This window comes from Sceloporus occidentalis, unplaced genomic scaffold (genome assembly GCF_023333645.1).
Source record: "Sceloporus occidentalis isolate IW3139 unplaced genomic scaffold, rSceOcc1.0.p SCAF_3, whole genome shotgun sequence".
Lineage (NCBI taxonomy): Eukaryota > Metazoa > Chordata > Lepidosauria > Squamata > Phrynosomatidae > Sceloporus > Sceloporus occidentalis.
This window is the reverse complement of record NW_028316983.1, coordinates 117,217,042-117,242,559: the sequence shown is the minus strand read 5'-3', so window position 1 is coordinate 117,242,559 and position 25,518 is coordinate 117,217,042. Positions and strand designations below refer to the sequence as shown.

At 42.8% G+C, this 25,518-nt stretch overlaps 1 protein-coding gene across 3 annotated transcripts in view; it reads left to right on the top strand.

Moving 5' to 3' along the window:
* Positions 1-25,518, top strand: part of LOC149316615 (protein FAM163A-like) — a 135,083-nt gene that overhangs the window by 42,202 nt on the left and 67,363 nt on the right. The window contains exon 1 of one of the 3 annotated variants that reach the window (XM_089515930.1): positions 24,403-24,479. The exons of the other annotated variants lie outside the window; for them this stretch is intronic. The gene's annotated coding sequence lies outside the window, so the exon portion shown is untranslated. Of the gene's footprint in view, positions 1-24,402; positions 24,480-25,518 lie in introns of those variants that run through there. 3 annotated transcript variants of the gene reach the window in all.

Below are 25,518 nucleotides of genomic sequence, written 5' to 3'. Positions count from 1 at the left end.
CCCCAAATGGGTTTGGGAAATAAAAGAACTGTTTTGTTTGTTTGTTTTTGATCTTAGGAGAGGATGAAATGTTAATCAAAATTGAGAACAGGTTTTGACAACATGGTAGTGGTATTGAGAATGAAACTAGAGCATGAGAAAGTTCGGCATAGCAAAGTGCCAAGAATGGAGGCAACTCTTCCCTGAGAGCATCCTGTTGCTTTATCACACTCAACTGAAGAGCAGTTCCTGAGGTCTAATTTACAATCCTTTGATTTATTTATTTAGCTTTCAACATGTATATGCTGTTTTCCTGCAAGCTCAAATTGGCTTATGCTGAGAGAGACCAAAACAAACCATCCAGCAAACAAGAACAGAAACCAGAATAAACAATTAGTAACCTTAGCAAAAGTATATATATATATATATGTTTCTACTGCTATCTGTAATTGATTTAATTGCTATACAGGTATATCTCAGCAGAGCAAGCGTGTTCCTGAGCATTACTTCTTTAACACATATTTTGGTAGCAGAGACAGAAATAACATGGAAAAAATCAGGGTAAGTTCCTACACCACAAAAATTGAAGAGCAGTTCAATACGTTTCAGCAAACTTTTATCCACAATCACAATATGAATAGGTGGAATGAAGAAGCCAGGTCAAGTAAGCCTTACATAAATAAACAAAACCTTATGCGATTAGGAAGATACCACTTGAAAACTTCCAAAATGCATCCAAGGACTTTTTTTTCTTTTGTCACCTTTTTTTATGATTCCCATTTTGGTGCCCAAACCCATGCTGTTTAACATTTACATGAAGCCGCAGGGAGAGATCATCCAGAGACATGGAGCGCGGTGTTATCAGTACGCTGATGACACCCAGATCTATCTCTTTATGTCTCTGACTGTTGCAGTGACTAAGGATGCCATCTCTCCTCTGGATGCCTGCCTAGGGTCAGTAATGGCTGGATGAAGGAAAACAAACTCAAGTTGAATCCAGAGAAAACAGAGGTACTCATGATAGGTACCCCAAGTCCAGGCAGGGAGATTTGTCAACCAGTCCTGAACGGGGTCACACTTCCCCTAAAGGACAAAGTTCGCTATTTGGGAGTACTTCTGGACTCATCTCTACAGTTATCATCTCAAGTGCATGCGATGACCAGGAGTGCTTGGTACCAGCTTCAGCTGATACGCCAACTGCGTCCCTGTCTGGACCGAAAGGACCTTGAAACAGTGGTACATGCTCTGGTAATCTCTCGCTTAGATTTCTGTAATGCGCTCTACATGGGGCTACCTTTGTACCAAGTTCGGAAGCTTCAATTGGTCACTGGAACATCTAGGTCAGACCATATAACACTGGTGCTAAAAGCCCTTCACTGGTTGCCAGTTAGCTTCTGGGTGCAAAACAAAGTGTATGTGGCTTGGGTCCAAGTTATTTGAGGGAATGCCTCTCCCTACATAATCCACCCCGCACTCTCAGAACATCTGGGAAGAATCTATTAGAACAGGGGTAGGCAACCTTTTTGAGCTGGGGGCCAGGTTGGTGTCCCCCAGACAATGGGGGGGGGGGGGGAGCCAAAAATAAATAATTAAATAATTAAATAATATAGGACAACATTTTCAAATGTAGGACACATCTTTTAAAAATGGAGGACATGCGAAAATATTTGATGATTTTTAAAAAATGTTAATATAAATGCATGTTTCTTAGGCATGATCAAAATGGAGGACATTTGGGCATTATTCCTAGACAGATGGCAGAAATGGACTTCCCTTTCTGGCCAACCCCCCCTCCCCCCATTCCAAACAGCACATGATTTGGGCATTGAACATGGCTTTACTTAAGATGGCCTCTTGCATATTTCAGAGGCTTATTGCATAACCAAACTCTTTGGGTTTCACACTGAACATGGGTTCACATAGCTATGCATATTGAACATGTCAAGGTGGTGGTTTTTCTTCACTGCGCATGAGTTTGTAAAAATCACAGCAATTTACATTGGCCTTGCCTCAGAGGCTTTCTGATATCAATATCACCATTAAAGAACCAAAAACACACAGAAAAGGCACTTTGGAAAGTCACACTCTCTCGGCTTAAGAAACAGTGCCTGCATGCCTCTCAAGCTGACTCTCATCATCATCATCATCATCATCACCACACTATCACTGTCAAAATAAGGGAGACTTGTTAGCATTAAAAGCACCCAAAACACACTTTGGAAGGTGACACTTTCTTGGCTTCTGAAACAGTGCCTGCATGCCTCTCAAGCTGAGTCATATCTTCATCTTCATCATCATCATCACACTATCATTGTCAAACCAAGGGAGACTTGTTAGCATTAAAAGCACCCAAAATAAAAATTTTAAAAAACCTTGAGGCCTCTGGCCACTCACCACCTCTTCCTTCCTCCTCTTCCTCCTCCTCCTTCTGCTCCCCCCTCCTCTTCCTCCTCTTCTTTCTTCTCCTCCTCCCCCTCCTCCTCTTCCTCCTCCCCCCTCCTCCATGCGCTGCACGGCCTGGGGGAGGGGTGGAGGAGGCAGAGGAGAAGTAGGTGGGCGGCACGGGCCCACGCGGGGAGGCAGGGAGGGTGGTGCGGGGAGGTGGGGAGGGCAGTGCAGACCCACGCAGGGAGGCGGGGAGGGCGGCGCGGGCCCGCGCGGGGAGGCAGGGAGGGTGGCGTGGGGCTTCCCCATTTGCCTCCTCTGCCCCAGGCCGCGCGGCCCTCCTCTTCCTCCTCCGCACGGTGGAGGAGGAGGAGGGTAGCGGGGTCAAGCAGCCCAGGAGGAGGAGGAGGTGGAGGAGGAGCAGCGGTGGCAGCAGCGGTGGCAGGACCGGGCTGTGGTCAGTTCTGCTGCCTCTGCGGGCCACATCTGGCCTGCGGGCCGGGGGTTGCTGACCCCTGTATTAGACTAGGTTATCAACAACTTCCCACAGAGCGTACACAGCCATAGCCCCCAAGCAGGGACGTAGCTAGGATTTTAGGAAGGGGGGGGGTCCAGCCTAAGTGCCACCATTATAATGAGGCTTGGGTGCGGCGGTGGCGCAGCAGCACACATCATTCATTTTTCTAATGGAAGGGGGGGTCCAAGAACCCCCCCCCCCCTTGGCTACGTCCCTGCCCCAAGTTATGGAACAACTTGCCAGAAGAGATCACCACCTTAGATGTCTTCAAGAAGGCACTTAAGATGGATCTCTTCTGGCGGGCCTACCCACCCGATCTTTTATAAAGAACTAAGGAAGACTCCCACTTTTGGTCGTAACTGTGTGTTTTAGATGATGATTTTATTGTTTTGAATTGTATTTTCTGAGCAATGTTATTGTTTTATTGTATGGATTTTAGATGTTGTTGCTGTTTTATGGTTGTAATCCCGCCTTGATCCACAGGGAGAGGCAGGAAATATAAATCAAATTTATTATTATTATTTTATTATTATTATTATTATTATTATTATGGATCTATACTCTCTTGTTGTTGTTGAACATACTAGGGGAATCTGGTAAAGCAGGTTTATCTATTCTCCCCTTTTTGCAGTTCGTGCATGCTCAGTAAGGGATTCTGGAGGGAGCTGCTGTTTACTTTTGTCTGTTGTAGGCAGGCATACAAGTAATAATAGGTCACACACATAGCAACAGTAGGACTAGAAATTAATCCTGCCTTTTCCCATTGTAAATTTCAGTGCATTGTTTACTGCAGCCATGCTAAGACTGAAAATCTGTGTTTCTTCAGCCCTCCAATGCTAATAGTGATCCTACTAAAAACATTCCAGCTACTCAGTGGCTAAGGGAATAAGTGGGCTGGGCAGGCATTTAAAAAAAACTTTGTAAAAAGTAGCTTTTTATCAGAGGCTTTGTGAACTGAGGTACACCTCTGCTCACACAATCTGCACAAGTTCAGATCCCTTTATATGGTCTCTCCATTCTCCCATGTGCCAGAAGTGAAAGCTATTTATAATCCAAGATTTTTGCATTGCTGTATTTGGCTAGCAGCCTGTCTGTTTTCCAAGGAAAAGCTGTCAACAAGTGCATTTGGTATTCAGTGTGAATCTGAAGGGTACCTTTCCAGACTGTGGGGTGAATTACTCTAATGTTTTTAATTTCTGTGCCTCAACTGCCACCAACATTCTGCAAGTCTGGAAGGTCAGGCCATTTGGGAGACCTTTTTATTCACAAGTTTGTGTACCTTTGCAGACTTACAGAGACCCCCAACTACACAGAAAGCTCTATTACTATTTTTAGCAGTCAGATTTCACTTCCAAATTGATATGTGCTCAGTCATAAAAATGTAACTCTGGTGGGGGAAAAGATGATGACGACGATTGTGATGATCACATCACACACATACACAGTCAGAGCCCTCAGGATAAAGCAGTGACTGTCAACCAGTTTGAGAATGGCACCCTTTACTCCCCAGATTTCTAATCTAATGCTAGTTTAGTCTGCTGGTTATCTGCAGACCTTTACATTTATATAGTGCTTTCCTTAACTGCTCAGACAGGGCAGACACTGAGTGCACAGCACAACTTCCCCTATGTAACAGCCAACACCTTCTGTATGCTCTCCTAATTCCCCCACACGTCTAGAGAGTGTAGTACACATTTGTATCTGTCATATCACATCCTCACGCATGGCTGGCAGCTCCTCATGGCTTCCGCCTCCCAACTGGAACCCTCTCTTGGGACGGCCCATCACTAATGCATGTCTTTCTCTTTCTTTGCTCTTTTCTCCCTCCTCCTTTCTCCCGCCTTGCCTTTTTAATAAGCTCCTTGCCCTCTACCTGTCTGTGCCGCTTCTCAGAATAAAACCATCAGCACTTCTCTGGTCAGGAAGACAGAAGTAAGCATCAAATATTGAACAGGTTCAGCAAGGTGGGGCTGCACCAGTTTAGAGAAGTGTTACTTAGATCAGTCATTGCTCAATTGGAAAACCCTCATTTTATCATCACTCTAGAAGCAGCCTCCTTAGATCTGAAGACTGGGGAAACTTGATCAGCGTAGTAACCCCTTCTTCCCCATACCCTATTAAGGCATGACTGAATCTGCATTTTTTGGAAACCAGTTAAAGGCCTGATAGTATAGGACAATTTCATAGAATCATAGAGCCACAGAATTACAGAGTTAGAAGACACTTCAACGGCCATCCAGTCCAACCCCCTCCCATGCAGGAACTCACAATCAAAGCACCCCTAACAGATGGCCATCCAGATTCTGTTTTAAAACCTCCAAAGAAGGAGACTCCACCACTCTCTGAGACAGCACATTTCACTCTTGAACAACTCTTATTGTCAGGAAGTTCTTCCTAATGTTGTGGTGGAATATCTTTCCATGTACAGTCACCCCTCCAAGTCCACGGACTTGAAATCTGTGGACTTGAAAAGCCATTAATCTTAATGGCGTGCGCACCTGTGACACACACCCTGCATGCACATGCCCCACTCAAGCCTATGGGGCTTGAATATGCATGAGATTTGGAACTCGCAGGGGAGGGGGGGGCTGGGACAGAACCCTGTGGGACCCCACTGGTCACTTCTCTCCAGGATGAATAGGAGCCATTGGTGAGCACCCTTTGGGCTTGGCCGGTCAAACAATTACAAATCCACCTAATAGTTACATTGTCTAGTCCACTTTTTACTAGCTTTCTTGCAAGAATATCATGGGGGATTTTGTCGAAGGTCTTACTGAAATCAAGATATGCTACATTCACAGCATTCCCTTCATCTACCAAGCTGGTAATTAGATGGATGGATGGATGGATGGATGGACAGACAGACAGATCAGATCAGATTAGTCTGGCATGACTTGTTTTTGAGAAACCCATGTGATTTTTTGTGATTATGGCATTCCTTTCTAAATGCTTACATTATGCTTAAATGTTTAATGATGTGCTCTAGAATCTTTCCTGGTATTGATGTCAGGCTAACCAGGCTGCAATTGTTTTGATCTTCTTTCTTTATCTTTTTGAAAATGGGAACATTTGCCCTCCTGCATTCTGCTGAGACTTCTCCTGTTCTCCAGGAATTATCAAGGTTTATTGACAGTGGCTCTGTGATTACCTCTGCCAGTTCTTTTGATACCCTTGGATGTAGTTCATCTGGCCCTGGGGACTTGAATTCATTTAAATTAACCAAGTATTCCTATACTACCTCTTTAATTGTTCTGTACTGTATTTCCCCTATTTCATCCTCTGCTCCATTTTCCTCAGGTTGAGCACCCTTTTCCTTTTGTAAGAGGACTGAGGCCAAGAAGGTGCTGAGCCTTTTCTCTGTCCTCTGTTAGCATTTTGCAATCTTCTCCATGCAATGGTCCTACCATTTCCTTCTTCTTCCCTTTGCTACAGACATAGCCCCCAAAGCCCTTTTTGTTGTTCTTAATCTATCTAGTCATGGAAACCCACTGGGTGACCTTGAGCAATACACACTCTCTCAGCTCTGAGCATGGAAATGGTAAGCCTGTTCTGAAGAATCTTGCTAAGAAAACCCAGTCATACGATCACCTTAGGGTTACCATAAGTCGGAAACAACTTGAAGGCACACTACAAAAACAAGCTGTCTAGAGAGCCTGAGCTCATTCTGCGCTTTAGCTTTTTTTACTTTCCCCCTACACATACTAGCTATTTGTTTGAATTCTTTTTTTGATGATTTCCCCCTTTTCCCATTTCCTGTACATGTTCCTTATAAAACTTAGCTCAGCTGAAAGTTGTTTAGTCATCCATCCTGGTTTTTTGAGACACTTCCCATTTTTCCTCCTCATTGGAACTGTTTGAAATTGTGCCTTCAGTATCTCCCTTTTGAGAAACTCACATCCATCCTGAACTCCCTTCTCTTTTATTATACTTGACCATTGGATCACACCCAATATTTCCCTAAGTTTACTAATATCAGCTCTCCTAATGTCCAGAATGTGTTTCTCTATTCCACTGTATAATAGACTCCAGGATAACATGGTCACTCCCACTTCTGCCCCATTAACCAGATCATCCCTGTTGGTTAGGATCGGATCTAAAATAGTTGATCCCCTTGTTGCCTCTTCCACCTTTTGGAAAATGAAATTGCCTGACAGGCAAGTGAAGAATTTGCTGGACCTTAACTTTTTGGTTGACTCTGACTTTCAGCAAATATCAGGATAGTTGAAGTTGCCCATCACTACTACATCTCTCCTTTCTGAGTGTGTGGTCATCTGTTCTAGAAAGATATCATTCAGTTAGTCTGGCTTGGGTATCTGTAGTAGACTTTAACAATAACATCCCTGTTGTGGTTTGCCTTGAATTTGTTGTATTAAGCCAACCCAGAATTTTAAGCTCTCATGAGATCTTCAGACTAACATTATATTTCCTGACCTAACCTACTCCCCTGCTTCCTGACAGGGACTTCCAAAAGAATAATTAGATATATATTTGCTCACAGCTTCTCATTCAAGTATAGTCAGCCCTTCATATCCACAGATTTTTTTTTATCCATGGATTTGAGCATCCATGGTTTGAAAATATTTTATAAATATATAAATTCCAAAAAGCAAACCTTGATTTTGCCATTTTATACTGAAGGGGGAGGGTAGGCTTGCTACCCTCCCCCTTCAATACAAGGGAAAGCCATCTTACTGTGCCACTGAATGTAATGGGACTTGAGTATCCATGGATTTTGTTATCCACGGGAGTTCCTTAGATTAAACCTCAGTGAATACCAAGGGCCCACTGTATGCACATGCAGGACATATTTTCCTGTTTGAATTGTTACCCATGCTGCTTCATATAAATTTTGGTATAAATGATAACCCTTAATGACCCCTAGATGAACTCTGTCCACCATTGCCAGCAAGGCACAAGGACATGTACCACACCCCTGAGGGGTACCCACATCATCATATCTAGAGAGTCGCATAAGAGGATTATCATAGGACCAGGAAGAGCAAATGTTTGCCTTGCCTGAGGCTCTTGCCCCCTCCCCAGGTTTGTTGTCCGAGCAGCTTAAGACCACTAAGACAATCAGACAGGGACATCCAGGTGAAAAGCAAGTAATTCAACACCTTTGTTCTCACCATCAAGCCCCTTTGCCAGAGGCAAGATTTTGCCTATAAATACTCCCAGATTTGCTTGTTCACTGGGCCAGTCTGGATTTCAGGGGGAAGCTCTGTCCCCTTGAACCCTGACCTGGCTCCTGGCTCCTGGCCAGTCATTCCATGGCTGAGCCCCATGCCATCCTCATCATATTCCATTTGGATTCCTGGAGGGAGTCTACATTCTGGTACGTATCACCCCAGTGATGCCTAAAATCCTATTCCATGCTAACCTATGCTTTTCCTGAGCCTTGTATGTGTGTGTGTATGCTAGTGAATCGTATGTGTCTTTCCCCTTATAAATAAACTGGTTATTAATTCTAGAAGTCTGTCTCAGCTCCATATATTGGGATACCCTGGTCTACTCCGTATACATATCGGGAGGGCGATCTCAGTGGGCTCTTGTAGCCAGCCCCTCTTGCAATATTTGAGCTAATAACAACATAATAAAATTCCCCTATGGACCCTTGGCTACAGAATATCAAGACAGAAAGGCTGCTGAAAGGGGCTATTCCTAGTGAAGGAAGTGAAAGGATTATTCGTTCTCATCTGCATAGGGAGACTGGACAAGGGATACTTATTTTAATATTAAAAGAAAAATAGCATACTAATTGCACCAAATCAATTTATTACAGTTTGCAGGTTGCAGTGAGCTGCATGGCCAGCTTTTTCTTTGTTAACAGAACAAAGTATAAAAGAAAAAAGAAAGAGACAGACATGTGGTTGGCATAAAACATTCCTGGCTGGAGGTCTGCACACAGTCCTTGTTTCTGACCTGGAGATGACTCCACAAAAACTGAAAAGTTTGAAGCCCTGTCTCTGAACTGAAGCCAACCTAAGCAAACTGAAGACTGGGGAGATTCTGGTCAGAGCCATGAAATCTGGCAACTCTAGAGTGTATGTCCTCTTTTTGACAAGTTAGGTTCTTTTGACTGTTGTGTTGCTTGTCTTTACACAAGATGGCAGGACTGTTTTGTGTTCATACCCATCTTCTCTCTCTGAATGTGTCTGAATTAATCTATGCTAATCATCCACTGTGATAGCAAATACTCTTACATTTTTGAGAAACTCAAAACATATGGACAGTTTACTGATTCCACATTTAGCATTTAGGCAAGAGTGAAAGCCAGTGTGGTTTGGTGGTTAAAGCGTTGGACTATGACTCTGGAGACCAGAGTTTGAATCCCCGCTCAGCCATGGAAACCCTCTGGGTGACTTTGGGTAAGTCAGAGTCTCTCAGCCCCAGAGGAAGGCACAGGCAAAATCCTCTCTAAGCAACTCTTGCAAATAAAACCCTATGCTAGCTTTGCCTTAGGGTTGCCATAAGACTAAAACGATTTGAAGCACGTAACAACAACAACTTCAACAAGATATGATGAATTGGGCTTCTCGGGCGTGGGGATAAAGTGGACCTTTTGCTCTCTGCATAGTGCTGGAGTTCAGGAATATTTAATGCTAAGTAACCTGAGGCAGCTGCCTAGAATAACATGGGATAGCGAGGAAAGGATTTTGTCAGATCTTGAGGTATACAACTGTTCTGCTTTAGAGCAGCAACCAAGGGGAAAAGTTGCTGGTGGGAGATTCTTGGAATTGTAGTTCAAAAAAGTAACTTTTATGAGCTCTGATGAAAAGTAGGTTCTGTTGTACATATCAAGCTAAGAGACCACATGGGATGGATGAGGGAGCCACTTTCTAAAACTAATATGCAAGTGAGAGGAGGAAGCATAATGCACTAGGTTTTCCCCTGTGGCATGGCTGGGCATTGTGTGATGTTGTTGGATTACACTCCCAGCAGCCCTAGACAAGACAGCCAATGGTGAAGAACATTTGGAACTGCAGCCCATCAGCATCTGGAAAGATGTATGTTTCCCATCCTTGAAAGTATTGTTCAGAGTGCACTATGTGCACCAAAATAGCTCTGCGAGGAGTTGCTAGCCTGGGCCAGCTATCTCCTCATTTTACAACAGTATAAAGATTTCAGTGTTCTAGAAAGAAATTTTGAGCAATCCCGTCAGCAGATTTCACTCCCTCGATGAACTAGGTGCCTAGATATTGTGATGTTACCATTGCAGCAGCTAATGCAGGGGAATGAAAGCTTCTTGTTACAATAGAGGACTCTGTGTATGTTGTATTGGTCTGTATGGATGGATCATAAATGAAATTGATGAATCAGAAGATTCTGCTAAAAAAATCTGGAGTGCAGCTATGCATGTTTATGTACAGTATGGCTCATCTAAGGAGATTATCACATAGTTCCCCCCCCCCTCAAGCTGGGCATGACTGACACTGTGTAAAAATGGATGTTATCGCACAGCTCCGTGCTCAGATCAGAAGCACCCCTTACCTGATTGGGACTTCTCCCATACTTTGCAAAGAACAGAAAAGCCCTATTCTTTGCAAAGTATGGGGGGAGTCCTGATCAGGTATGGGATACCTCCAATCTAGGCACAGAGTTGTGCAATAACATCTATTTTTACTTGGTCTTAGATGAGTCCAGATCAGAAGAAAAGAGCTGGTGTGATAATCTCCTAAATTGAAGTCACCAGAAAAATAAAGGAGAACTTAAAAGAAGAGGGGAGATTTAAGAGTTGTTTTAAAAAAGAGTAATTTAGAAAATGGGTGGACAATATTTATATTCCATGAGGCTGGAACTCACTTTCAAAGAAGAAGAGAAAATGTTTAATCATGGGGTGATAAACATGTTCCCAATGGAAGGCTAGGTTCCCTACTAACCAGTGGACTGTAAAGGGAATTTCCCATTACCATTGCACCAGAAATTATCAGCTAAATTCAGCACTGAATCTTCATATCTATTGCAGCTAGACATTAAAATTGGGGATGGCAAGAATATAAATTGTTCCTTCCTCTTCTTGCCCTGCTATTGGCATCCACTTCCTAAATCAAACATTTATTTTTTTCTTTTTCTGAAAGAAAAGGTCTCTTTTTCTGAGTATTGTTAGGTTTTTACAAAATGTTATAGTTAAAGAGTGTTTACTCCTGCTGTTGTATATTTTTGCTGTGTACTTCTGGCTTTTTCTTGCTTTGACATTTTATTGTTTTACCTGTTTGGATTCTTGTAGTTTTCTTTTAGTTGTAGTATAAAATAAATTAGGATTTGAAATGGGTTCAATCCAAATAGTCCCAGGTGGTGTAGTCCCAATGGAATAAATTAGACGTATTATTTAACCGCTAGACTCTTGTATGAGTGGAAGAACCTCTGAATAATATCCAAGGGGAAAAAAAATAACTTCATACCCCCAACAATCCAAATTTGGCAGGGACAGTCTTGATTAACCTTCTCACATCCCACTTTTTCAGCTGCTTTTAAAATGTCTGTGTTTTTCTCTCTGCCTCTCACTTTCTGTGTTTGTCCTCTGCTTACTTCCATTGCTGCAGGCTGAATTCAAACTGCAAAAGTACCTTGCACTCCATGAACGCAGCAGGGGTGGGGGAGAAGGGAATAAAATCTTGCCCTTCCCAGTGGACTCAAGCAAAAGCAAACTGCTGCAGCCTTTCCTAGTTTGTCTGTTCTTCCTCATTAAGAATTTTTGCCTTCTTGACCAGACTCTGAGGGCTCATTCACACTTGTGACAAGTAGCTCTGGGGAGATTCAGTGATGCAATACCAAATCAAAGTTCCCACTATGTTTACCCCAATCAAATCTCCCCGTGGCAATTTAACCCTGAGGAAGTTCACATTACCATTTGTATTGATTTAAAATGGAGCGCCATTTTGATCGTTCTTGGGTGTTTTTTTAAAACTGTCAATCAAATGATGCGCATCTACATCACACTGTTTGGGAGCATCCCCTCCGTCAGCCTTGGAGGATGGCGATGGCAATCCCCCCTGAAGAATTCCTGGGATAGGTTAGCCTTGAGGGGAGTCACACTCTCTCAGCCAAGAAACCCCCACAGGTTTAAATGCAAGGTATAAATGAAGTGTGTGTGAGAGCTTTGTTTGCAAAAACATGGGAGCAGAATTGGTTGTGGTTTTATTTCTGAGGAAAGAGGAAAAAACAACCCCTAGCCCCCAGCCCCTCTGATAGGTTTTTTTTTTAAATGTCAATCAAATCATGTGCACCTTTGTCAGACTGAATGCACCAGTATTTAAAGGTGCTGTCTACTCTGGCTATGCAACAGCAAAGATGTGCATAAGTTGTTAAAATTTACTTTTTTAAAAAAGTACACTGTCTAATGGGATCTTCCCGGAAGAACCACCTCCCTGATTTGGTTTTGGTTTTGGCTGGCAGGGAGAGAGCAAAGGGGTGGGCATGATCCACTCCCTGCACATTAACCCCTCTCTTCCTGTGCTCCGAATTGAATTGACAGCATGTTCCCATTTGTGGCTGGTAAAAAAAACCCAGTTCTTTTGAAAAGACATATTGAAATCCCCATTTCAAAAAGAAACAGGTTAAGGGGGATTTGCACCGCCCTGCCCCCCAATTCAGGTTGGGGAAACCCAATGCAAGTGTGAATGACCCCCTTTTAAACCAGTTTGCAAACTGGTTTATAACATAGTGTGATCAACCCCGATATTGCTCCCCCAGCTTTCATTTTAGAAGGGATGTCACATTGAGGAGGGAGCAAGCTTGTTTTCTGCTGCTGCAGAGCCTAGAACACAGAACAATGGATACAAGCTAGAGGAAAATAGAGTCCACCTCAACATTAGGAGGAACTTCCTGACAGAGCCATTCAACTGTAGGACACACTCCCTCGGAGTGTAGTGGAGTCTCCTTCCTTAGAGGTCTTTAAGCAGAGGCTGGATGGCCATCTGTCGGGGATGCTTTGATTGAGAGCTCCTGCATGGCAGGGGGTTGGTCTGGGTAGCCCTTCGGGTCTCTTCCAACTCTACTATTCTATAATTCTATGACATATTAGGGTATGTGTAATATGGGTCTTAAATGGACTAACAACTAACAATTCTCAGTTAAGGCACATGGGGGGTTGTTTGTTTGTTTTTGCCAATCCAATCTTTTTTTCTGGGGATTTTCACAGTCAATAGTAATAATAACAACAATAATAATAGTTATAATACATATTGATTTTTCTTTTTTTAAGAAAAAAGTCATGTGCATTCTTGCACATACAATGTAGCTATCACTCAGACCTAGAAATACTTTAATAAATAATAATAAATACAACTTTTATTTTTATCCTGCTTTTCTGTGAAGAGACAATCAAAGCGGCTCACAACTTTGCCAATATATGTTCTATATAGTTCCTGTGGAATAGAGAGGTAACAGTGAAAGAAGAGAGCAGCACACACAGAAAAAGTATTTAGTTATGCATAGCGAATGATTAAGTGATACTGCCAGGTACTATGACTCAGAATGTTTGAATCCCATCTGGCCACTCTTTCTGCTAAATGAGGTATGAATTGAATTAGACGCTTGAGGAAGGTTTCACAAACCTGCCACATTTCATTGCAAAATACTCAGCTTCACTGGGGTAGTGATGTTATAGCTCTTTCTGTAGAGAGTTGTATTAATTTAATTGAGAAAGCTGTGGAACTTAAAGAGATTTGGTGGGAGGGCACCTCTTAAGCTGTCCATTCTGAGAGGTGGAAGGAAACTGTATTTGGGGCAGGATACAGATGATGGCTGATGCTGTAAAAGGAGGAAAGGCCAGCCAGAAAACAGTGTATATCAATCAACCCTACATATGTGATGCCACCCACCATGTGGTCGGGTGGGCGGTGTGATGCCAGCATCAGGGCAGAGTTGGGGCATGTGGCACTCAGTCACTATGTCCCCACTCCACTCCAATGACAGTGCTTTATGCCAGTCTGTTTAGCCCCTAACTTGAGCAATGAATCTTGATCTGAGACACAGAATAGATCAGCGTGGTTACAGTTCAAAAGGTATAAATGCAAAAATATACTGAATACAAAACAGTAACAATCCATAGTAAATATGGCTCAGGTACATCTACATATCTAGGTTTGGGCTTTTCTTACAAACAGTAATAACAATAGTTGTAATAATAATCATGTTTGTTGTTGCTACATGCCTTCATGTTGACTTTGACTTTTGACACTCCTATCATTGGGTGTTTTGTGGGTGTGCGCGCGCATGCCTTTTTTTACCCTGAAAATTTCAATTGCTTCCCCCTGAAGCTGAGAGAGTGTGATTTGTCCAATCTCACCCAGTGGATTTCTATGGCTGAGTCGTAGTCCGGCCTTAAAACTACTACACCATGCTGACTCTGACCATTACAACTACATTCTAATCTCTACTATTACATTTGTTAAGTTGCAAACCTATGTATGCTAACCTGGGAGTAAGTTCCATCCAAAAAAGTGAGACTTACTTCTTTGTAAGCAAGCATAATATTGCTCTCTTGGTTGCAGCATTACTTGAATAAAAACATATTCAAAGCAATATACAGCTTTATAAGTTTATAGGTTTATAAATTCATAAACCTATAATTTAAAATACCATCCATAAAAGCGTAACAAGTAGTGGCAACAGTAAAATGCATCCTTGAAATCAATAAGGATTTCTTACCTTAGTCAAAGTATGTTGTTCTCCACTTGTAACCCTCCCTTGGTTTTTTTCCATCACTACTTTTGCCATTTTTCTTACTGCAGAAAATCTATTAAGCATAAAAAGATAGGAATAGCTGCTCAGTGCCTTTTAATTGATACTGTGAGGAGCTCTTCCATCTGGAAACATCATTACTCTGCTCATGGGTGTGTGCTGTGATAGTAGCTAGGCACAACAACTTCCATATATAAGACTAAAAACATTTTATAGTCCGTCTGAAGTTCAATATAGAATAATGGCAGGTCACATTCAGATTCAGTTGGCATTAACCAGCCAGGGCTACACAGGCATAATACTTTCAAAAGAGCAAAAATATGTCTGATCTGCTCTTTTGAAGGGAAAGGTATCCAGTCTTATTTCTTCTTGACTGACTGGTAGGATTTTAGCATATTGAGATATTTGCATGCCCAATCCCAGCTGTTGCACTGGAAGGGGAAACTGCAAACACAAGCCGCCTTTGCACACAAAAGGGCATTGGGTTCTTTGGGCAGATAACCTGTGCAGAAGCCTTCTCAGTGAGACCACATGCCAAACCTCCTTCTTTGGAAAATTTTAAACAGAGGCTGAATGGCCATCTATCAGTAGTGCTTTGACACTGTGTTCCTGCATGGCAGAGGATTGGATTGGATTATTCTAAGTGGGCAACTTGCATAGGTAACTGTTTTTTTAATTGCCTCAGTGACTTCCCTATAGTTGTTGCATTTGATTCTGCTCAAAGTTTTGATTCAGTTAAGCCCACCCGAATGAAATGTAGTGCACACAAAACTGCAGACCATATCATAAAACCATATCCTCCCAGAAGGGATAGGGGCAGTATCAACTCATAACATCTCTGTTTTTATACCAAATATCATTGCTCCAGGCCTCTTCTATTTCCTTTTACACACTGTTGAAGACCGAGGGGTTATTCACACGATGGAAATAATCCAGGATGAATTTGGGATGAATTTTTTTTGTTCACATGCATCCCGAATGCACTTGATTAAGTTTGGGGAAGGGGCCTGCCAAAAAAACCACTTACTCCCGGATAATTGATATCGGACTTTTCCCGAGTTTTTGCAAAAGATTTGCATTGTCGGCTGTAATGATACAAAGAGACCTAAATAGACTCGGATAAAACTTTCCATGCCTTTAATGGGTTTGGAACGCATTTGCGTCATCAACAGCCCATGTGATCGGAAAAGCGCCACCCTGTTCCCCACTAGAATAGCCACCATTGGGGAGAAAAGAGGGAAAGTGAGAGGAAAAGAGGAGAGAGAAAAAGGGATGTCGACCCCCCCCCCCCGGTCCGGCTGAGGTGTGCACAGATGAGGAGAGGGTGTCTGCGCATGTGAGCAACTGATCTCGCAGAGATATGATGTGGTTCCTGGAAAGATGCAGTTCTGTGGTGTGAATAATAAACCCAAAATGTGTGAGTTTGCATTGTTCTGGCAAAAAATGATGTGTGAATGAGGCCTCAGGTCTGGCTGTGCTACACCAGCCTACAAACATTGACTTCTGGTGAGGAAAAGCATGGATTTATCACACCAGCAAAAAAGACAGGAGCATAACGGAATGCTCCTATCAATATTGGGCAATAACGCCATGATTATCACATAATGCCGCACTGTACATTTACCACGCTATAAAAATAAAATAAACTATAATATCCCGTGTTTATCCCATGAGTAAAGAGGGATTCTGGCACTGCTTTTTATTCATAGGATAAAGCTGCATTCACAGGATAATTGCGGGATAATCTCCATGTCATGTGAAATTATAATATGGCGTTATCGCACAATATTAATGGGAGCATCCCACTATGTGCTCATCTTTTTTGCCGGTTTGATAAAGTCCCATGTTTGCATTATCTGTTATAAGGAGATGTCATGCTGTGGATGAATGAAGCCAAGTATCCCGAGATGTGCTTAGGGCTCAGGCTGCAGGGCTGGCTTGAATGCTTGACCTTGTTCTGAACCTGATGCGCTCTGTTCCTGTCAAGATGCCTGGAGCGCTTGATGCATTGAAAGAACTGTGGTGTCTTGATATGAAACTGAAACAAAAAAGCAACAAGCCATATACCATGAACCCTGTGTCCTGTCAGGATTTAAATGGTCATTTCCTGCTAGTTTCCCCTCAGGCTGCACATCTGTGACTTGGGCAATACTTCTCCTCAGAGATTCCCTCTACTGTGGTCTCTTTGGAACTCTTTGTACCTGTCATAGAAAACATGTTTTTAAAAAGCCTTCGGTAGCAGTAGAGAAAACGGAGACGTCTAGTGGAAAAGAAAAACCTCCCCCTTCACTGCCAGTCTAAGGATTGTAGTATGCATATTCCTTACAGAAGCATTGGCTTGCAGGGTGACCTCACCCCAAAAATGGTTTGCGTGATCTGCAGTTGCAGGCCTAATAATAATAATAATAATAATAATAATAATATAATTTATTTCTATCCCGCCCCACTGTATAACACAACCGGGGTGGCTTACAACATTAAATCCCACCCCCCTAAATAAAGGTTATGATAGTAGGTATTTCTCTCCAAGCCCCTTTAAAATTATAGATGAATAGTCCTGGAATTAGATGTTCTATGAAGGAGCACACACATATGATTTAGCACAATCTGTTTTCATTTTCACCTGTCAGCTTTTCCTTTCCAGTGAGCTAGGACCTGGGAATTAATGAGCCGCTCCTGGGAATTGATCTCCTATGGTAGCTGAGAAGAGAGGAGAGAAGAACGGCCCTGTGAGAAGTCATTGCCTCACCTACTTTGCATATATTTCCTCAATAATTCATTTGATTCCCCTTCTGTTATAATCCTCATGACCCAAAGGACCTTGGCACACCCATATTTCCTATTTTACATCAGTGATGCCCTCTCAGACTGCACCTTCTGAGGATGGAAGCACTTCCACATTTTCGATTTCTACAGGAAAGAAAACAAGGCATTTTTCATATGTGTGTATGTGCCTTCAAGGCACCTGTCAATTTATGGTGACCTCATGAATTTCATTGGGTTTTTTAAAGGCAAGGGTGGTTTTGCCAGTTTCTACAGCACATGGTATTTGTTGACAGTCTACCATTCAAGTACTAACCAGAGCAGAACCTGCTTAGCTTCCAAGATCAGATGGGTTCTAGTGCCTTTAGGGTATTTAGGCCATATGACTATATTGTACTATATTTACACACTGCCTTCAGATATATGTCTGGCATCCCTAAAGGATGGGGACATTATACGGTAGTTAATGTTATTTTGCTTTACTGTGATAGGCTACAATAAATTGTATATGAACTCTTTTGTTCAAAATTGGTAAAGTAAAGGGTGTAGTATAAACATCAGAATAAGAAGCTGAAGGCTTTCAAGGCCATAGGTTTTTGTGGTTTTTCTCTTCTAGAACATGGCCACATAACCCAAAAAACCCACAAAAAACTATAAAAATAAGAAGTTCTCCATTTTTAGAAATTGCAGGGAATAGTTTAGTTATGTGATGGGGTGGTCAGCTATGACTTCAAATGTTTTTGGACTGAAGCTGCTATAAACACTATTGACTATGCTGTCAAGGGTTGATGGACCACAGTTGCCCATCCTCATGCCCATGGTTACTGTTTATATATATATATATATGAAACTACATATTATCGCAGAAAAATAAAAACCAAAGTTGAGTACATTGAACCCTTCCTCGGCTCCCAATGCCATACAAAATTCTTCTTTCTGCACTCCCATCTCCAGCAGCTGGACATATATTCTAGTCCTGGAAATACTTGGGGGATTTATTTTGGGAGGGAAGCCTACCAAGAGCGGGGAAGAGGAATTGTTAAATTCATTCCTGCCTGCTGGTTCCCCCCATAGCTATTTCCCCGACCCCACATTACTCTTATGAGGAAAACACCGGGTTGGCATCCCCCCATTTTACCTTCTAATGTGTTCTGTGCTGATCTGTGATGGTGATCAAGCAATTTGAGTGATTTAACATTGTTTTCCATTCTTTCCCTCTCTCTCACTCTCATTTTAAATGTGTTACTCTGTTAAAGTCCTTGCGATAAAGCAAAAAAGATAGTTTATAATGTAAAAATAAATATATATATATGTTTCTGGTTTAGTGGCATACTTTTAAATTTGTTGTAACTTTAAATGTACCTTTTAAATGTTTGGAGGCACCAGGATAGGAACCACCCTCTGTGCCTTCCATTGGCCTGAACTTCTTCTGATCACGTCACCCTTGCTTCTCTGTTAAGCACTGAGATAATTTAAAGATGGTGCAGGTGGGTGGATAGGGATAGGGCATATGGCAAAAAAGTGGCATAACTAGGTTTGGTGACACGCAGTGTGGTAACTCATGGTGTCACCCCGCTTCTTGTTGGCCTCTTCTCCCTATAAAATCCTTAGTAATGTTTTCGTACTAATGTTACTCATTAATCAGAATTCCAGTATATTACTGAATGTAATGGTAATAGTTGTGACATAAACAACCAGCAAAATTAAAATTATACCTTTAAATTACAATATCTTATGCACAGCCTAAATGTACTTACATATACATATACATAGTGCCAGGTGGTTGAAGTGAAAACCTGGTAAAATGTGATGTTTTAAAAGATTTTTCTTAAAATTTAAAAGGGCCCTCTCCTTTCTCCTTTCGTTAAACCTCACCCCACTCACACCATATCTTAAGCATTTAAAAAGGACGCAGGTGAATATCCCAGCCTGTTTCTGCCCAAAGGCAGATGTTTGGGGAGTAGTGGTGTCACCCGATTAGAGTATCACCTGGTGTGATCCATACCCCGCACCTCTCTAGTGATGCCAATGTGACAAAACCCTCTCCAGTGTCGCAAGTAATTTTTAAACACTCCTTCCAGGTATAGGCCTGACAGCCGTATATACCAGGAGTATGAATTGTGTGACTCTCTCGATTTGCGGCCCTCTAGATTTGCTTGACTGCTGTTCCCATCACTCACCTAACCGAATGATAAGAGATGAAGGGATTGCAGTCTAATAGCCAGAGGGAGGGTTGCATAGTCTGTATTCTGGCTGTAACAAACAGGATTGTAGAGTATTGCGTATATCATACCCTCCAACAATTCACAGATGAAAACTGGGACATGTGTGGCCAAGCAACATCACAGTGTGGTTCAAGATAGCAAAAGTTATTACTGATGAAAAGGCAACCTAGGAGAAACTGTAGCAGTTTGCTTTTCCAAAGCCTCCTGGGAAGGGCAAGCTTTTGCCTCTTCTCTGTTCCCTGCTCAACTAACTGAGTGCAAACTCTACTGTAGCATAGTTTTTTGTGGGTTTTTCGGGCTATGTGGCCATGTTCTAGCACTTTGAACGCAGTTTGTAGCAGTAAAAGTATAGTCCCCCCCCCCACATTTGTGGCTTTGACTTTTGCGGATTTGATTATTTATGGTTTTGATGAATATGTTCTTTCTAGGAATCTAGTTCCTCCAGTGCAACTCTGCCAGACGTTGACCAGAGTTGTGCTGAAGAACCTAGAAGTTCATAGGGAAAACACTTCTCTAGACATGACTCCAGCATGAGTCAATGATCAACGTCTGGCAGATGTTGACCATAGAGTTGTAGTGGAAGACCTGGAGATTCCTAGAGAGGTGTTCTCTCAGGTAAAAAGAATAGTGTTTTTTTTATTTGCCATTTTTCCACATTCATGGGGGTCCTTCATCACAACCCCAGCAAATATGAAAGGACCACTGTAAACTGAAAATGAAGGAAGAACGTAGGAGGAAAGAGAAACTGTGACATTTCAAAAGTGGCTGAAAAAGTGGGATGAGAGAGAATTCATTGGGACTGTGGCCCGATACAGACTGGCACTTTGTGCCAGCCTGTGGGCAGAGTTAGGGCGCAGCATCCACACACTGGATGCCCTAACCCCGCCCCTAGGGGGAAATTTTGGCATGCACCAGTCCACACGGCACACGCCATAATGACACCCTTCTGGTGCTGCATCCACACGCTGCAGTACCGAAGGGGCATCATAAAGTCACGCCGCCGCAGCTATGGCACCACTTTTTGTGGCTCCTTTTTGCAGTTGGTACAGTTGGAGATGTACAGTCCCCCCTCCATTCTTGCGGCTTTGGAATCTGCGGTCCTTGCTTATGAGTGAGGGACAAACGGAGGGAGAAATAATGGGGCATGTGCCCAAGGCTGTGCACATGCACACCCATGGTCATGCACCTATATTCAAGCCAATAGGGCTTGAATATATGTGGAACTCCATTTTCATGGGGGGGGGGTTCCAGAATGGATCCCCCGCAAAAACAGAGGGCCAACTGTATATACAATTTAGGGAGCAACCATAAAAAGTTGCAGAACAAATGCTTTGTATATCAGTTTTGATCCCCGAAATCTCCAGCTGCAAAACAAGCGAAAACAAATCCTGTATAAGGGAAACTGGAAATTCCTAAAATTCAGCAGGATCTTCTTCAAGAGGAGTGATACTCAAAGTGGTGGTCTGTGGACTGGTGCCATTTTGTGAGCCATTGGCTGCAGGTCCAGGAATGAAAGCAATAATTGTAGTCAGTGGGCACAAATATGGTGCCAATCCTTGACCCATTGGGTGGGAAGCTCTGAGCCAACCCCCATCAGATAGCTTCAGAAGCCCTGTGCTAGAGAACAATTTTTAGACCATATCATAGCTCTAAGAAGCCGGGAATGCAATCTGAATACTAACTGAAGTCTAAATAGCAGAAGGAAAGTTGAGGTGAGGGTTATAGTGCTTCAACCAAGATGTCACGAACATGAGGTTTAGTATCCAAGAAAGGTATTAAGGGCTTTTTAAAAAGTCTTTACACTTCATGGGAATCCTTTTAAAAGAGAACAGAAAGAAATCACTTTTGTTTGCCCTTGTCAGGTGGAGTCACATATTGGATTAGTGCCAAAACAAAGAGAACAATATAGAATGTTTCCTCGAGGTTTTCCAGCTGGACTTAAAGTTAAAAATGGTGCTATCTTTTTAAGGGCTGGTGAAAAATATAATCATTGTAGAGTAATATGGTTGCTCTGGAAGTATCCTCATTGCAGTCAAATCAAACGGAATTGCCATCTAGCCAAACAGAAAAGAAGTGTGGAACAACAGATGGTAGAACATGGAGCTAATGGCAGCTAGTGGGGTGTAATCCAGACTACAGAGTAGATATCAAAAGTGCTAAACCTATTCTGAGGCTACTATTCAGCATCTTGAAGTTTTCACTCTACACAGTTGTAGCACTATGATTCCATGGCAACTTCCTATAGAATCATGAGATTGGCAGTTTAGGAAGGAAAGTTTACAATTCTCTGCCAGAGGGCTGCTTTACTGCCCCTGACCAAACTACAAACCCCAGGACTCCATAGGATGCAACCGAATCAGTTCTGGTGGAGTCATAGTGCTACAGTTGTGTAATGTGAAAGGGCTTTCAGCCCAATGCAGAGGCAGGCAACTATGGGCTTCATTCCCACTATGGTATAAAAGCAGATCGTGATTCAACACGATCCGGTTTAAACAAGCATTGTTCCCACTTAATCCAAATTGCTGAAGCGATTCAGAAAGGGGGGCCATGCTTTGCACCCATTTAATCTGCATCAAAAAGACGCTGTTTTTTTCTGCTCCTTTTGGGCTGAATTGATTTATTTTGGAATAAATCAATTAAGCCCAAGTGGGAACCGCCTGGCCCCCTGGCTTCCCCAGCCTCTCCGCCTTGGCCTTTCCTTCTCCATCCCCAGTCTTCTTCTCGGCCTACCTCCTCTGCCCTCCCAGCCCGGCCTGCCTCCTCCATCCTCATTCTCCACCGCATGGACTTGCCTGTCCACCACACGGCCTGGCCTTCTCTGCCATGCGGCCTGGCCTTCTGCACCCGGTCGGCCAGGCCTTCCCGCGGCCTCTCCAGCACTGGCCTTGTTCTGGTGCAAAGGTAGTGGAAACCACACTCGCTGCTGAATCCAGGAATTGGTTCAGCAGTGAAGTGTGAATGAGGCCATGGTTCTCTAGAGACTAGTGAACTACAGCTCCTGTACTCTGTCACCATAGGCTGTTCTAGCTAAAGCTCATGTACATTGCAGTCTGAAAACATCTGGAAGGTTGCAGTCTACAAGACACTAAACCAGCACAGAATGGTGGTGATGGAAAAGAATTTTAGATCATTCTTAATATTAGCTATTCAGACTGCTACCTTGTTATACAATAGCCTTGTAGGATAAGACAGTGTTGTTATTCTGCATACTCCAGAGAAAGCACAGAAGCAAGGAAATTGTAGCCTGCATAGGGTTAACATGTCAGTTTGTGGTAGAGTCAGGATTTGAACTGTGGTTATTAATTGATCAGTCTTTTTGAGTGCATCTGCACAATAAAAATAGTGCAGTTTGACACCACTTTTAAGTGCTATAGCTCCATCCTATGGAATCCTGGGACTTGTAGTTTTACAGGGTCTGTAGCCTTCTCTGCCAAAGCATGCTGGTGCCTCACAAAACTACAAATTCCAGAATTCTGTAAGATGGAACCATGGCAGTTGAAGTGGTATCAAACTGCATTGTTTCTACAATGTAGGTACACTCTTTCATGTCTCGATGCTGTATCAGCATTTGCCAAGTTCATGCCCAAACAGGACTAGCAGTCTGCAATGCAGGGGCCTCCCTGTTACCATTTAGCAGGGAGGCCAGGTTGTAGGCCATCAAGTCATTTCTGACCTATGGTGACCCAAAGGCAAACCTATCATAAGGTCTTTCTGGCACAATGGGCTCAGAGGAGTGTTGTTCTTGTCGTCCTTGAAAGCAGAGAGAGCATGACTTGCCCAAGATTTGGGTTTCCATGGTTGAGCAGGGATTGGAACCCCGGTCTTTGCATCATAATCAAACACTCAGATCACTGCCCCATGCTGGCTCTTTCTTTTAAAATACATCACTTGAAATGATAGTCATGGCAGCTGTGGCTTTTCCTGCCTGCCTTTTGTCCAGACCTTCTGCCAATTCACCCACTCTCCTGCCTGCTGAAATAAATAAGACTCCAAATGTACAATGCAGGTGGGATAGGGGGAGAGAAAGGCAGACAGGAGTATGAAGCAACTTCTGTCTTCTCTCCAAATGTAGCAGGTCATTTAAAGGGTAAAGGGGGGGGGGACTCTGGGTTTGACATGGCAGCTAATGCCGAAAGCACCCAAGCTGGTAGTACTCCAGTCCAAGGAACTGCCAAGTCCTGCAAGAACTGCAAAAGGATCAGCCTCCCAAGTGCATTCGGTGGTCAGCAGGTTGCACAGCGAGGCGTGGGGGGCACCATTGAGAAAATGAGAGTGAAAATTCATGGATTGGAGACTTAGAGAATTTCTTCCTCTTTATCGTGTGAAGCATAAAGGATTTGCCATGGAGCAACAAAACAGGGACAGCAGCATGTGGCCCAGGAAGCTTTTATTTCATGCTGTCTTGTGAACTGATGGTTTCTGCAAGTGAGAACAGAGCCTCAAGTTCTGACATTTGGAGGAGGAGGGAAAAAAAGAAATAAATCTGCTCAAAACCTCTGAGTGGAAACTGGCAGCTCAATCAAAACCAAGAAACTATGGCTAGCAGACTTTAAAACTCTGAGTAGAACACTATAGACATACAGATCTTTCTGTGCCAGGGCAGCTGCCTTGTATCATGTTAAATATTTCTTGACAGTTTGAATTCTCAGCTGGAGGCCATAACGTGCTCTGTCCATCATGAAAAGATGCCAGAGTTTAGAAGGAGGAAGGACTTGGTTGGGGATGAAGCATCTGTAAAGTAGAATGATATGCATTGTTGAGAGAAATCTGATTATCATTTCTTGGAAATGCCATGCTCTTGTCAAACATGGCATTATTTAACAGTGGCAGTTCCTTTTTCAGCTTTCCCCAGTAACTTCCAGGTATGTTGGACTACAGCTCCTATCACCAGCTGGATCCAGGTTATCGTCTAACATATCTGAAAGGTAGGGAAGACTGTCATATTTTCTGTCTCTTGTCACTATCTGATCTTTTGGATACATTTTGGAGATGCCTTGTTAATTGTTGTTACTGTGAGTAGGGAGGTAAGAATATACACAAATGTTCTTGCTGTCAGAGAATGAGAGGGGATTTACATGTTTAAAAATGTTGAAAATTGGCAACTATCAAGAGGGATGGGGTTTGGGTTTTTTGTTGTTTTGTCTTTCAGTGGGAGTAAATTTTGTTGTTGGTGTTGTTCTGTCCTTCAGTGGGAGTGAATGTTGTGCATGGTAGTTTGTGCAAAATGCAGTGTTTTCTGTACATGAATGTTTTGCGCAGACAAAATATTTGCAAACATTTTTCCAGCACATGAAAAACTGTAGTAAGCTCTTATCCAGATGGAAGAAAAGCTTTGAAATTCTTGAAGAGTGAATTAAGCAAAGATTTACATTCCTAAATGAGAATAGCCTTTACTCAGTCCTTAGATACATAGCTTGCATGTATCTTCGTATAAAGATATTCCCCACGAGGCAGACAGCAGCAAGTGGTAGTAGACTGGGCTGTAGTAACCTGGGCCCCTGCCACAAGCAGATGAGTTTTGGTGTCTTTGTTAGCAAAATAGCCAAATGTTAACAATTGTCCAGTGGCCTGAAAGAGTTAATGAGTTGGATACCTTTTACACTTGCTTTGCAGTGTGAGATTGGGAAAAGATATGAAGGCTGAGAATGGGCTGGGAGAGTTCATTTTTCTCTGTTGCTAACCTGCTAGTACAATTTTTATAGTTTTTTGGAGTGGTGGGAGATGGCTCACACTTTCAAACTTTGATTTTCTTTGTTTGCTTCTGCACTATGGCACAGTACAGACAGCCGAAAACCGGTGGTCTGCCGGCCCCTGTTTTTCTTCCAAAGGGAAGCCACAGCCGCCAAACTGTGCGGCTTCCTTCTGGCAAAAAAAGAACCAGCGAAAGCAGGTTCTTTTAAAGCTGCAGGGGTGGTGTAACAAGTGCGCCAGTGGTGCACTGGTTACGTAAGCACTGTGCAGCAA